The following is an 11,492-nucleotide window of genomic DNA, read 5'->3' as shown; positions in this document are numbered from 1 at the left end:
AACACTTTCAGGTTTTAGGTTCCTTCTCTTTTCCTATCACTCCTGCGTGCATTCTCCCCTTAGTGTGTGACCCATGTCCAATAATATTACTGCATTTGTTTTAGGTCTATAATCCTCATATAAGGGAGAACATGCGATTTTTGGCCTTCTGAGCCTAGCTAAATTCACTTAAGATGATATTCTCCAGTTCCATCCATTTACTTGAGAATGACAAAATTTCAATCTCCTTTGCGGCTGAGTAAAATTCAATAGTGTGTAAGTACCACAGTTTCTTAATTCATTCATCGGTAGTGGGACATCTTGGCTGTTTCCATAACTTGGCTATTGTGAATAGTGCTGCAGTAAACATGGGTGTGCTGGTGTCTTTGGAATAACCTGAGTCACATTCCTTCAGGTATATCCCTAGGAGTGGTATTGCTGGATCATATGGCAGATCTATGTTTAGTTTTTTTAAGAAGTCTCCATATTGTTTTCCAAAGTGGTTGCACTAGCTTACATTTCCACCAGCAGTGTATGAGGTTTCCTTTTTCCCTGCATCCTCATCAACATTTGTTGTTGGTGGTGTTTTTGAGGATAGTTGTTTTAACAGGAGTGAGATGGAATCTTACTGTGGTTTTGATTTGAATTTCCTTTATGGCCAGAGATGATGAGCAATTTTTCATGTGTTTTTTGGCCATTTGGATTTCTTCCTTTGAAAAAGTTCTATTTAGTTCAGGTGCCCATTCTTTTTTTTTTTTTTTTTTGTGGTGGTGGTAATTCCCAATTTACAGATGAGGAAAGTGAGGCAATTGCCCCCTCTTTATTGGTTCATTGATTTGGGGGAGTTTAGTTTTTTGAGCTCCCTGTATATTCTGGTTATCAGCCCTTTGTCTTATGTATAGCCACAGAACATTTTCTCCTACTCTGTGGGTGGTCTCTTCTTTACAGACCATTTCTTTTGTTGTGCAGAAGCTTTTTAATTTCATCTAGTCCCATTTGTCCATCTGGATCTAGTTTTAGGTTCCTGCAGGCAGATAACCACTTTTCCCAGAAACATTTGTTGAACAGGCTGTCTTTTCTTCATCATAAGTTTTTGGCACTTTTGTCAAAAATAAGGTGGTCATAGCTGTGTGAATTCATATCTGAGTCCTCTATTCTGTTCCACTGGTCTTCATATTTGTCTTTGTGCCAGTACCATGCTGTTTTTATTGCTATGGCTCTGTAATATAGTTTGAATTCAGGTAGTGTGATACCTCTAGCATTGCTCTTTTTACTGAATATTGCCTTGGCTATTTGTGGTTTCTTGTATTTCCAAATGAACTTTGGCATTGATTTTTTTAATCTCTGTGGTGAATGTCATTGGGATTTTGATGGGAATTGCATTGAACCTGTAGATTGCTTTTGGCAGTATAACCATTTTTACTAGGTTGATTCTAGCAATCCATGAGCATTGGAGATCTTTCTACCTTTTGTAGTCTTCCTTAATCTTTTTCTTCAGAGGTTTGTAGTTCTCCTTGTAGAAGTCATTTATATCCTTTGTTAAGTTTATTCCTAGGCATTTGATTTTTTTTTTGAGGCTATTGTAAATGGAATTGTTTTTCTATGTTTTTTCTCAATTTGTTCATTGTTGGTGTATAGAAAGGCTACTGATTTTTGTAAGTTGATTTTGTATCCTGATACACTGCTGAAGCTGTTTATGGTGTCTAGGAGTTTTTTAGTAGAGTTTTTTTTGGCTCTTTGAGATATAGGATCATGTCATCTGCAAAGAGAGATACTTTGACAGTTTCTTTACCTATTTGTATTCCTTTTATTGCTTCTTTTTGCCTTATTGCTCTGGCTAAGAATTCTAGGACTATGATGAATAGGAGTGGTTAGAGTGGGCACCCTTGTCTCATTCCTGATTTTAGGGGAAATGCTTTCACTTTTTCTCCATTAAGTATGAAGTTTGCTATAGGTTTGTGATATATAAATTTTTTAACCACTTGTTGTACTTAATAAAAACCAGGAGGAACACTGATTTGGAGAGCTATCTAGCCCCAACTAGTCCCCCCATGGGCTTCTCTTACACTGCCGCTTCATCTGCCACTTCAGGTGTGCTGTTCACAACCCAGCACTTACTTATTTCTGGTTTAGTTTTGGTTGGGGTTGTGAAAAACTTATACACAAGTGAGTGTTTTATATCAGTTTTCAATTTAATTACACAGAGTTACAGTTTTGATATCCATTTGAGGACGAGGCAACCTTTTCCTACCTGAATTTCACATTGAGGATCAGTTGTTCCTTCCTGGGTTGAGAAGCCAAAATAGAAGAAATATCATAGCCTTCAAACTCAAGCCCTCAAAGGCAGGGTAAGGCAAAGAATTGCCCAGAGGATAAAGTAGCACTCCTATTTTAAATCTTTCACAATGATATAGTTTAAGATGATCAAATAATTAAATATAAAAAAGTTTAAAAATAATCTTGAAATATGAAAACTTAGAAACTGATGGAAAGTATATAAAATGAAATATTTGGATACCATAGAGAAAATAAAAAGGGCATAACAAAAGAGCAAAAAAAAATAGCTGACATATGCAATATTTAATCACATATTTGTTTGACTACACACATATATTTATAAATGCTTGTAGTAGAAAAAGTCATATATAATATTCATACAAAGCACACATAAAAATGCAAGTCACTATTTAATAAATAGAAAAGTTTTTCTTGCCACTTAAATAGAAATGTATTCTGAAACTGCAAAAACAAAATTGAAAAGACAGACATGATATATACCTCCAGTGTAATTCTACATACAATATAAGAGAGTGAATTACCAATGTTTGCAGAAATGTTGTGTTTTATAGAAGTCAGAAATAAAATGTTCATATTATGATTTTTTGTGTTTTATGTGGGATAATTTATATTTATATTAAAGGATAATTAAAACTAATGTAATATAAGTTAGAAAGAATTTCTGGTAAGTGGAATATTTACTTAAATGTGAATTAAAGTGAGGTTATGGAGTCCTGATCATATTGAGTGTTTTGACATAGTGGTGGCTATAGGCACATAAATATGCATCAATCTATCTGTCTGTCTATCTATCTGTATAGACTCAATAAAGGCAAAATCTCCAATAAATATGTTTGCCCTCTCCTATTAGTAAAGATAAAATATGATATTGTATTTTTAATATATATAATAATTATAATATAATAATGATACTATTATGTCATTTATCTTACAGTGAGGAAGAAAAAGGGGTAGGGATGCTATATCCTCTTCAAGGGAGATAGTAGACCCCTTTAAGATCAGAAGACTTCTCACTATATCCCATTTCTTAAAGGTTCTACCACCTTCCAATATGCAAGCTGGGGATACATGGGCCTTTGGGGAACATTTAATTTCCATTTTACAGAACAATGTGCATGAAACACTACCATTTCACATAAACAAAGGAGTGAACTAAGAGACTCTGCTCTTATATTTGCTTTTAAATATATTAAATAGTTTAAAAGAATACACAAACAAGGTAAGATCAATTTCCCAAGGAAAGAAGGAATTTATGTGAGTGAGAGGTAAAGATGAAGAAAAACAAATTTTGTTTTTAAAAATTTTGTTTTTAATTGTGTTTTAATACACATTAATGTATTAAAATTATAAAGCTATAAAAACCAAAAAACATAGTTAATATTTGATAGGTAGACCTCTGTTGTCTATGAAGTACTGGTTGATGGCAATGATTTAATAGAGATTGGAAGACTTACTTTTGTAACAAATACATCAATATATTTTGAAACATGTATATCTATTCTTATTTTTATGAATAAAGGGTAACATATTTTTCAGAGCACTGAAGTGAATAAACCTGTTAGCAACACAAATAATTAAGATTATACTCCTTAACTGAATTTAAAGAAAGTTTCTATGTTGAAATAGAGAAGAGCCTTGGGATAAGAATGTGACATCTTGGGCTGATGGAGAGGCTCAAGTGCTAGAGCATCTGCCTAACAAGCATGAGGCCGTAGTTTGAACACTAGTACCACCAACAAAAAGAAAAAAGTGATATCTCAGGAAAGACAAGAATGGTAGAAGGACCATTTGTAGCTCACCTAGAAGACAATCAAGACCAATTTGAGAAAGAAATAGATGTAGCCAAAATTTCTGCCTTGTAATCAGGACTTATGTGCTTCAATTGAGTCTTAAAACCCCCCTTATACCACTCAAAATAATTAGGTATTTTTCTGTGGGATATGATGTCAATATACACAAAGGGATAAAGAGTTTTAAGAACTCTTTTATACTTTAAGTCACTTAAAACACACTAGAATAAAAATTAGAAGAATAAAATATTACACAAACATTTCATAGTTATAATAATCTATTTTAACCTGAAAATTATTTTAATTGTACATAAAAACTCCATAATTTTAGCCGCTCACTATATTTTATGTTTATTATGTACATTGCATATCATTAACATTTTTTGAAGTTATATTTATTTTGATTCATTTATCTTTTACCTTTTTTTTTTGAGGTACTGAGTTTTGAACTCCTTGAGTCACATCACCAGCCTTTTTTTGGTGTTAGGTATTTTTGAGATAGGGCCCTATAAACCATTTGCTCAGGGTGTCTTCAAACCTTGATCCTCCTGATCTCTGCGTTCTGAGTAGCTAGGATTACAGGCGTGAGCCACCAGCACCCGGTCTATCTTTTAACTTTTATATTAGAATAAAAAGTGCTATGTATACAACCCTAGTCTACTATTGCAGTATTTTGTAATTGCATATTTATCTTTACCAGTGAATTTTATACTTTCACATGCTTTCATGCTGAAGTTTAGTGTCCTTTTATTTCAACTTGAAGAACTCCCTTAAGCATTTATTGTGATGCAGGTTTAGTGGTGATGAACTCCTTCATCATTTGTTTGCCAGGGCAAGCCTTTATATCTTGTCCTTCTTTTAGAGGTGCAAGGGTTTGAATCCAAAGCCTACAGCTTGCTAGGTAAGCACTGCTCCCCTTAGGCCATGTGCCCTTGTCCTTTTTGCTTTAGTTATTTTTCAGTTAGAGCCCTATGTTTTTGCCTAGGTGAGCCTAGTATCTGGGAGCCATCAGATACTATCTGGGCATGAGCCACCATGCCCAGATTATTTTTTCTATATTTTGAAGGGTAGTTTTGCCAAGTCTTCCAGTCATTCTTTTGTCACTGTGACAAAAGACTAAGATAAATAAGTAAGGAAGGAAAATTTACTTAGGCTCACAGATACAGAGGTTTCAGTCCACAGTCACTTGGCTCCATTGTTTCTGGGTCCATGCATGGTAAGGCAGACCATGGTAGGGAGCATGTGATAGAGCAAAGTGACTCACCTTATCCCAAACAGGAGAGAAAGAGAGGCAGGGAGGGATTTGGGACAAGACATACCCACCAAAAGCATACCCAGTGATCTACTGCTTCCAATTAGACCCCACCTCCTAATTTCCACCACTTTCCAATAATGCAATAAATTATGAATCCATCAATGATTAGATCAGAACTTTCATAACTCAATTACTTTCTGACATCCCCACCTCTGAACATTGAATTGGAGTCTAAGCCCTCAACACAGTAATTGGGGGGAAAGAGGCATTTCATATCCAAACTATAAACAAGGTATAATATTCTTGGTTGGTGATTGGTGGGTTCTTCTTTCAGCACTTTGAAAACACCATCATTCTTCCATCTAGCATACAAGAGTTCTTCTGAGAAATCCACTGATAATCTTACCAATATTCCCTTGTATGTGACAAGTCTCTTTTAACTTGGCGCTTTGAAAATTCTCTTTTTGTCTTACTGACTTTTGAGAATTTGATTATGTGTCTTGGTGTTTTCCATGGTTGCATACTCTGGGTATCTTGGGTTTTATGAATCTGTATGCCCATTTCTCCCCTCAGATTTGGAGTAATCTTGACCATTATTTGTTTAATAAGAGACTAGGCCTTCCAAACATGCAGAACTGTGTTTCCACAGCAAGAGTCACACCTCTTCTGTGTCTTTAATATCCTCTAAGTATCCAAACTATGCCAGCTTCATCAACACTCCAAGTGAAGCAAAATAAACCAGCCCCTTGGGCAGAACACAGAGACTGGTGATGTCAGATGCATATTACATTTCCACTTTCCCTTCTATGAAAGAGCTAAAGGCTAAGGTAATCTCTCTCAGCATTAAACTATGATGACTTCTAAGAAGAGCCAATATGATTAAAGTAAAATTTCTTTTCTCACCCAGTTTGATGTGACTTACTCATTTCAAATATTATGGCTATTAATTGCATTCCAGGCATTTGGGTTCATGCATTATTGTCAAATCAGTATTTCTTTGGAAGAACAAGTTATAGAACTTCCTATTTTGCAATCTTTCTAATACTATTTCTGATTTTGATGTTTAAAAAACTATAAATGTATGTGTCATTTAGTAGAATTGCTGCTTTTTTGATACTACATATAAATATCACTATGAAATTGACAAATTATCTATATGGATATCTTTAGAAAGACAAAATAGTATTTTTCTCAAAAAATCATAATTTTATTTTTGCATCACCACATGATATTTATGTAACTAACACTGACAATTAATTATTACACTATTAGAAATACATAGTTGCTGCCAACCAGAATTCTAGATTTCTGATTCCCAAGCAAGTTGCCTTTCATTACATCAGGAAACTAAGTACATAGCAATCTTAAAATGGATTACAAGGACATAACTTCAACAACAAGAAGGAAAGCAATATCTAGCTTAGTTACTGCTAGGTTTCTGTGGGTTTGGTATTTTATCCTTCCCGAATATAAATAGGGCAGAAAAATATGTATGCAATATCAGTTACATCAATAAGTCTACTAAGAGATATAAGTATTTATGGTCTTTCAAAAATCCCAATTAGGATTTTTGTGCAGTAGCTGTACAGTAACTAAGAACTGAGCTGGAGTGAGTGTCACATCATGGAAATCAGATACATAATACCAGAGGCCTTTCATCCATAGAGGTTCATGGTGTCATAATGGAAATTCAAATACAGAAAAAAGTGTGACTGACATGGAAACAGAAGCAGCTTAGTAAGTGTTCTATAATAATCACTCAATAAATGTCTTTTAAAGTACTTGAGAAACTCCATGTCTCTCAAGACCAGTTTTTCTAGAGACTATATTTTCAAAGGGGTGGCCAACAAACTAGGAAGAAAATGTGAGTTTCTGAAAAGCCTGTGCACGAGGCTTTTTTTTAACTCTAAGAAGAAAAAAAGATTTCAGTAGAGTCCTATAGTAGGAAAAAAGCAAAAAAAAATTGTAATTGCATTGGGTAAAACTGACCAGGAAGCAATTTAGTTTGGATGTAAAAACACATGATTCTGTTTTTTGGGTTTTTTTTTTTGTTGTTGTTTTGTTTTTATATTTATTCATATGTGTATACATTGTTAGGCCACCTCTCCCTCCTGCCCCACTCCATTTCCGGGCAGAACCTGTTCTGCCCTCTTGTTCTCCAATTTTGTTGAAGACAAAATATAAGAGATAATAATAAAGACATAGCATTTTTGCTAGTTTTGAGATAAAGATAGCTATATAGAGATATTCCTAGTGTGGCTTCCATGCACATGTGTATTACAACCAGAATTGGTTCATCTCTACCATCCCTTCACTATTTCCTGGTGATTCTGTTTATAATTCTAATTTCCACATTCTTCCTAAAAATGAAATGGGTTGTCTGGTGAGATCCTCATTACATGAAAATTTTGAGTAGGATGTCATGAAAGGGATTCTTATACTGAGAGATTGAACATGATAATCTCAAAGATACTTTTGAAATAAGTTTAGATTCTAGGCAATTGCATTAAAGTAAAATATGCACTTTAGTAATATCTCTGGATTCTCTGTGGTCTCTACTTTACAAAGAGATATTTGCCTACACAGTTCAACAGACTGAAAATGAGTTTCCAAAAGTTTCTAGGAAGCAATTTTTAAATATGCATTCTTCTTCTAAATTACATTTTTATGAATTATAAGTAAATAAAAAACCTCTATAGGATATTGCCAAAATTAAAATTGCTCTATTATTCTATTTTCATTTGATTAGCTTTCTGCAGTACAAATCAACTCTTTAGGCAGAATTCAAAGGCAATGAGAAGTTTAACATTTATGTCCCATTCACAGCCTACCATTAGCAGAGCTGAGCAAGTTAAATTTCTGCTAGTGCAGTGTGCTCTGCATAAGATAGCAGGAATCTTCTGCATTGAGGGAATTCTTTGTAGTATAAGATGTCATATCTCTAATGTATTATCTGGTGACTACAGTCTTCATTTTAGAGAATAAGCAATTATTTAGGCATGGAGCAGACGACACATACGGGATTTTATGAGAACAAAAGGAATTGCAATTACCTAATGGATGACAGGAGTTCTAAAAATCAACAGAACTGGTATTTCTTCTAGGTGAAATTGTTACATACAGATAGCCTAGTATAGATCACTAAATTCCAATGAATTGCAAGACTATTATTTTCCTTGAACAAGCCAGTGGCTCATGCTCATGATTTTGACAGAGGGCTTGTTGAGCAAGTCTCTGCGTCCTTCCTGGAGAAGTTTACAACTCTAATTGTGTCATGTGTCAAGGACAGTACACTTACAGGCAGAGACAAGCTGCGTCTGGTTAAGGATCACCACCCTTGAAATCTCTCTGACACACACCCTGTAGGAAGAAAGTTTTTTCCTGCTTTCCTGGTTAGCACTCATCTCCATGTTTTACCCAAATGCTAAGTTTCCAAAAACTCAGATTTCTAAACACTCATCCTATTAAAATCTTTCTAAAGAAGAAACCTAAGAGATTTATATACACTAGTGATGCTCTCAGATACATTTTCAATTTAAAAGCACTCAAGGACTTAACCCAATACAAACTCCAAATACAAAAAATACAAATGACCTTTTCAGGCAGTAATCAGAAGTCCTCACATGACAGTGTTAAAATAACCAGATTATTCCTAAGAACTATACCACTTGTGCCTCTGTGTCAGCTAGTTGTTCAAATCAACAAAGTATAGAATGTTAACATTTAATGCAATCATAGCAATATTTTTAGGTCATAGATTAAAATACAAGCCAAAACAGAACTGAACATTAACCAAATCCACAATGTTGACAGGGATGAAGACACTTAATTGTCATAAACCCAACTATCCAATTTAAAAAAAAAAAGTTTGAGTCTTCCTTGCTTGTAGTCATGGGGGTACTTCCCCACCTTTTAATCTCTCTTTGTTATTATACTTTTTTTCATGTCAAATCTCAAGTTGTCTGGATATTCTTTTTGTGATGTGGGAAGTTTGATTTCAGTGACAGTATCTAAAAGTGTGTTCCTTTTTGGAGAAGTATTTTGGTGTGCGTATATGTGTATGGATTAGTAGGAGCAAGAAATTAATGTCTGATGATAAAGACATGTATTTTTATTCTAGTAAGTAAAACTCTAAAGTTTGTATTTATCTTATTGCAATGTGTTCATTATTGAAATAAGTGACTACCTTTGACTTGAGCTATTTCTATGTTAATAAAAAAAACTAGGATAAGGTAAATGCAAGTTTTAATAGGATTTTCTATAATCTATCAAGTCTGAATGCATGCACAAACACATACACACTTGCTCAAAGAAAGACTCCAGCAAGCAACCGTGTAACCATAAAATAAGCCAGCATATGAAAGTATTGTCAAAAATCAAAGAAGTCCTTTGTATATTTCAACCTCATTTAACAATTTCAACCATTTCCATCCTTTCTCTCATCATATCTGTATATTTAACAATATAAAACATTATCCTCCCCCACAACCCCAATTTTACAGGTCTTTCTGTAAAGCATAAGTCAGGGAGTGTTTGTTTGTAAAAACTATTTTAAATAAACCATCAAAACATAAAATGAAGTTGTTAACTGATATAAAGCTAGTTTTTACCACTAAAAATTAAAATGCAAAATATTTTGAGCTTTTATGTCTGCATTTATTTTAAAGTAGTAATGTAGTTAAATATTAAAATAAAAGCAATAGCAAATAGTGAGCCTCTTATTACTATGGTCTGTTCCTCATTCACCAGTGCATATGAAATTGCCAGGAGGGAGTGTTATCTACTGGCTCCATTAAGAGGTGTGATGTGTGACATTGAACATCATTATTTTTGTACACTTCTCCATTGTAATGATACAATCACTCCTCATTTGGATCGAAATTCACAGTTCTATCTTACCCATTCCATCAATCTCTTTTACTTCCTTTCTTCCCAGTAGGAGTATTTCTAACAAAGGGAACTTTTCAGGAGAGATAAAGCCATAATCGGAAAAATTTACCTTAAACTTCATAATTAGGAAACTGACCCTTTTCATATGATATATGATAAATTGACATGACTTCATTTAGCACACACTTCCTATGTCCATATTTGACAATCTGACTTGGATAAGAGGTGGAGACCATGGTTCTCTTGTCATGAATGGATATGGCCTTTGAAAAATGCACAATGTTTCAACCAGCTGTACGTCCACACATATGCAAAGGTTTCACATCAAGTAAAAACAGCATGGTCATTGAGTGTGGTGGTATACTTTACAGTCACAGCATTCAGGAGGCTGAGGCAGGAAGATCATGAGGTTGAGGCCAGCCAAGCCTACATAAGAAGACCCTGCCTCAAAAAACAAAGAAATAAGCAAACGAAACAGCACAAGCCCTCAGATATAATATAAATTATCCCTGATCCCTGGTCCTAATTCTTGGTCTCCTTCACCAAGAAATCATATTTTTTGTCCATCTTTCATGCCGTTGTTAATATGAACTTCTAGAATCATTTCTTGTTAAGTTATCTTCCTTCCATAGAAGCAGTTATACCCATCTTTAAGACTGATCCCTCACACATGGAGTACATATAGACTGAGTTTACTGAATCATTTAAGTTTCCACCTGATAATTTTTTCTTGACTTTTTGGGACAGGGTTTTACTATGTAACCCAGACTGACCTGAAACTCACTTTATAGACACTGAAGCTGACCTTGAACTCACAATCTTCCTGTTTCACCTTCCAAGTGCTGGAATCACAGACTGTACCTCGTGCCTGCTACTGGTGAGTTATTTGCCTTCCAGGATCTCTGCAGCTGTAACATCACTCTACTGTTTCTTTCCTACCATTATAATCTTCACAATTATCATAAATCACATTTTTTTGCAGAGAAAATTTTCTTTTTTTTCTATTTTGGCAGTACTGAGGTTTGAACTCAGGCCCTCAAGCGTGCTAGGAAAGTGTTCTTCTACCTACCTATGGGATTACAGATGTGCACCACCACATCTAGCCATTGCAGAGCAAATTTTCTTGTTGCACCATTACATAAGTTTCCTGTGGTTACCCAGAGCAGATACACAACATTTTTACCTCTCCTTTTTGTCTGTATCCTTCCTTATCCAAAACACAAATCAAAGATGTCCATAGGGGAGCCAAAACTACCACCTGCCTCATCCTCCTTAATGGC

General features: G+C 34.6%; 1 pseudogene; it reads right to left on the bottom strand.

Annotated features, from left to right (window-relative positions):
- Positions 1-10,064: 10,064 nt before the first annotated feature.
- The window catches only part of LOC141418033 (dnaJ homolog subfamily A member 1-like), a 53,592-nt pseudogene continuing 52,164 nt past the window's right edge, over positions 10,065-11,492 (bottom strand).

This window comes from Castor canadensis, chromosome 2 (genome assembly GCF_047511655.1).
Source record: "Castor canadensis chromosome 2, mCasCan1.hap1v2, whole genome shotgun sequence".
NCBI classification, from domain to species: domain Eukaryota; kingdom Metazoa; phylum Chordata; class Mammalia; order Rodentia; family Castoridae; genus Castor; species Castor canadensis.
Note: the sequence above shows the minus strand (reverse complement) of the source record. Positions and strands in the feature narration are given on the sequence as shown.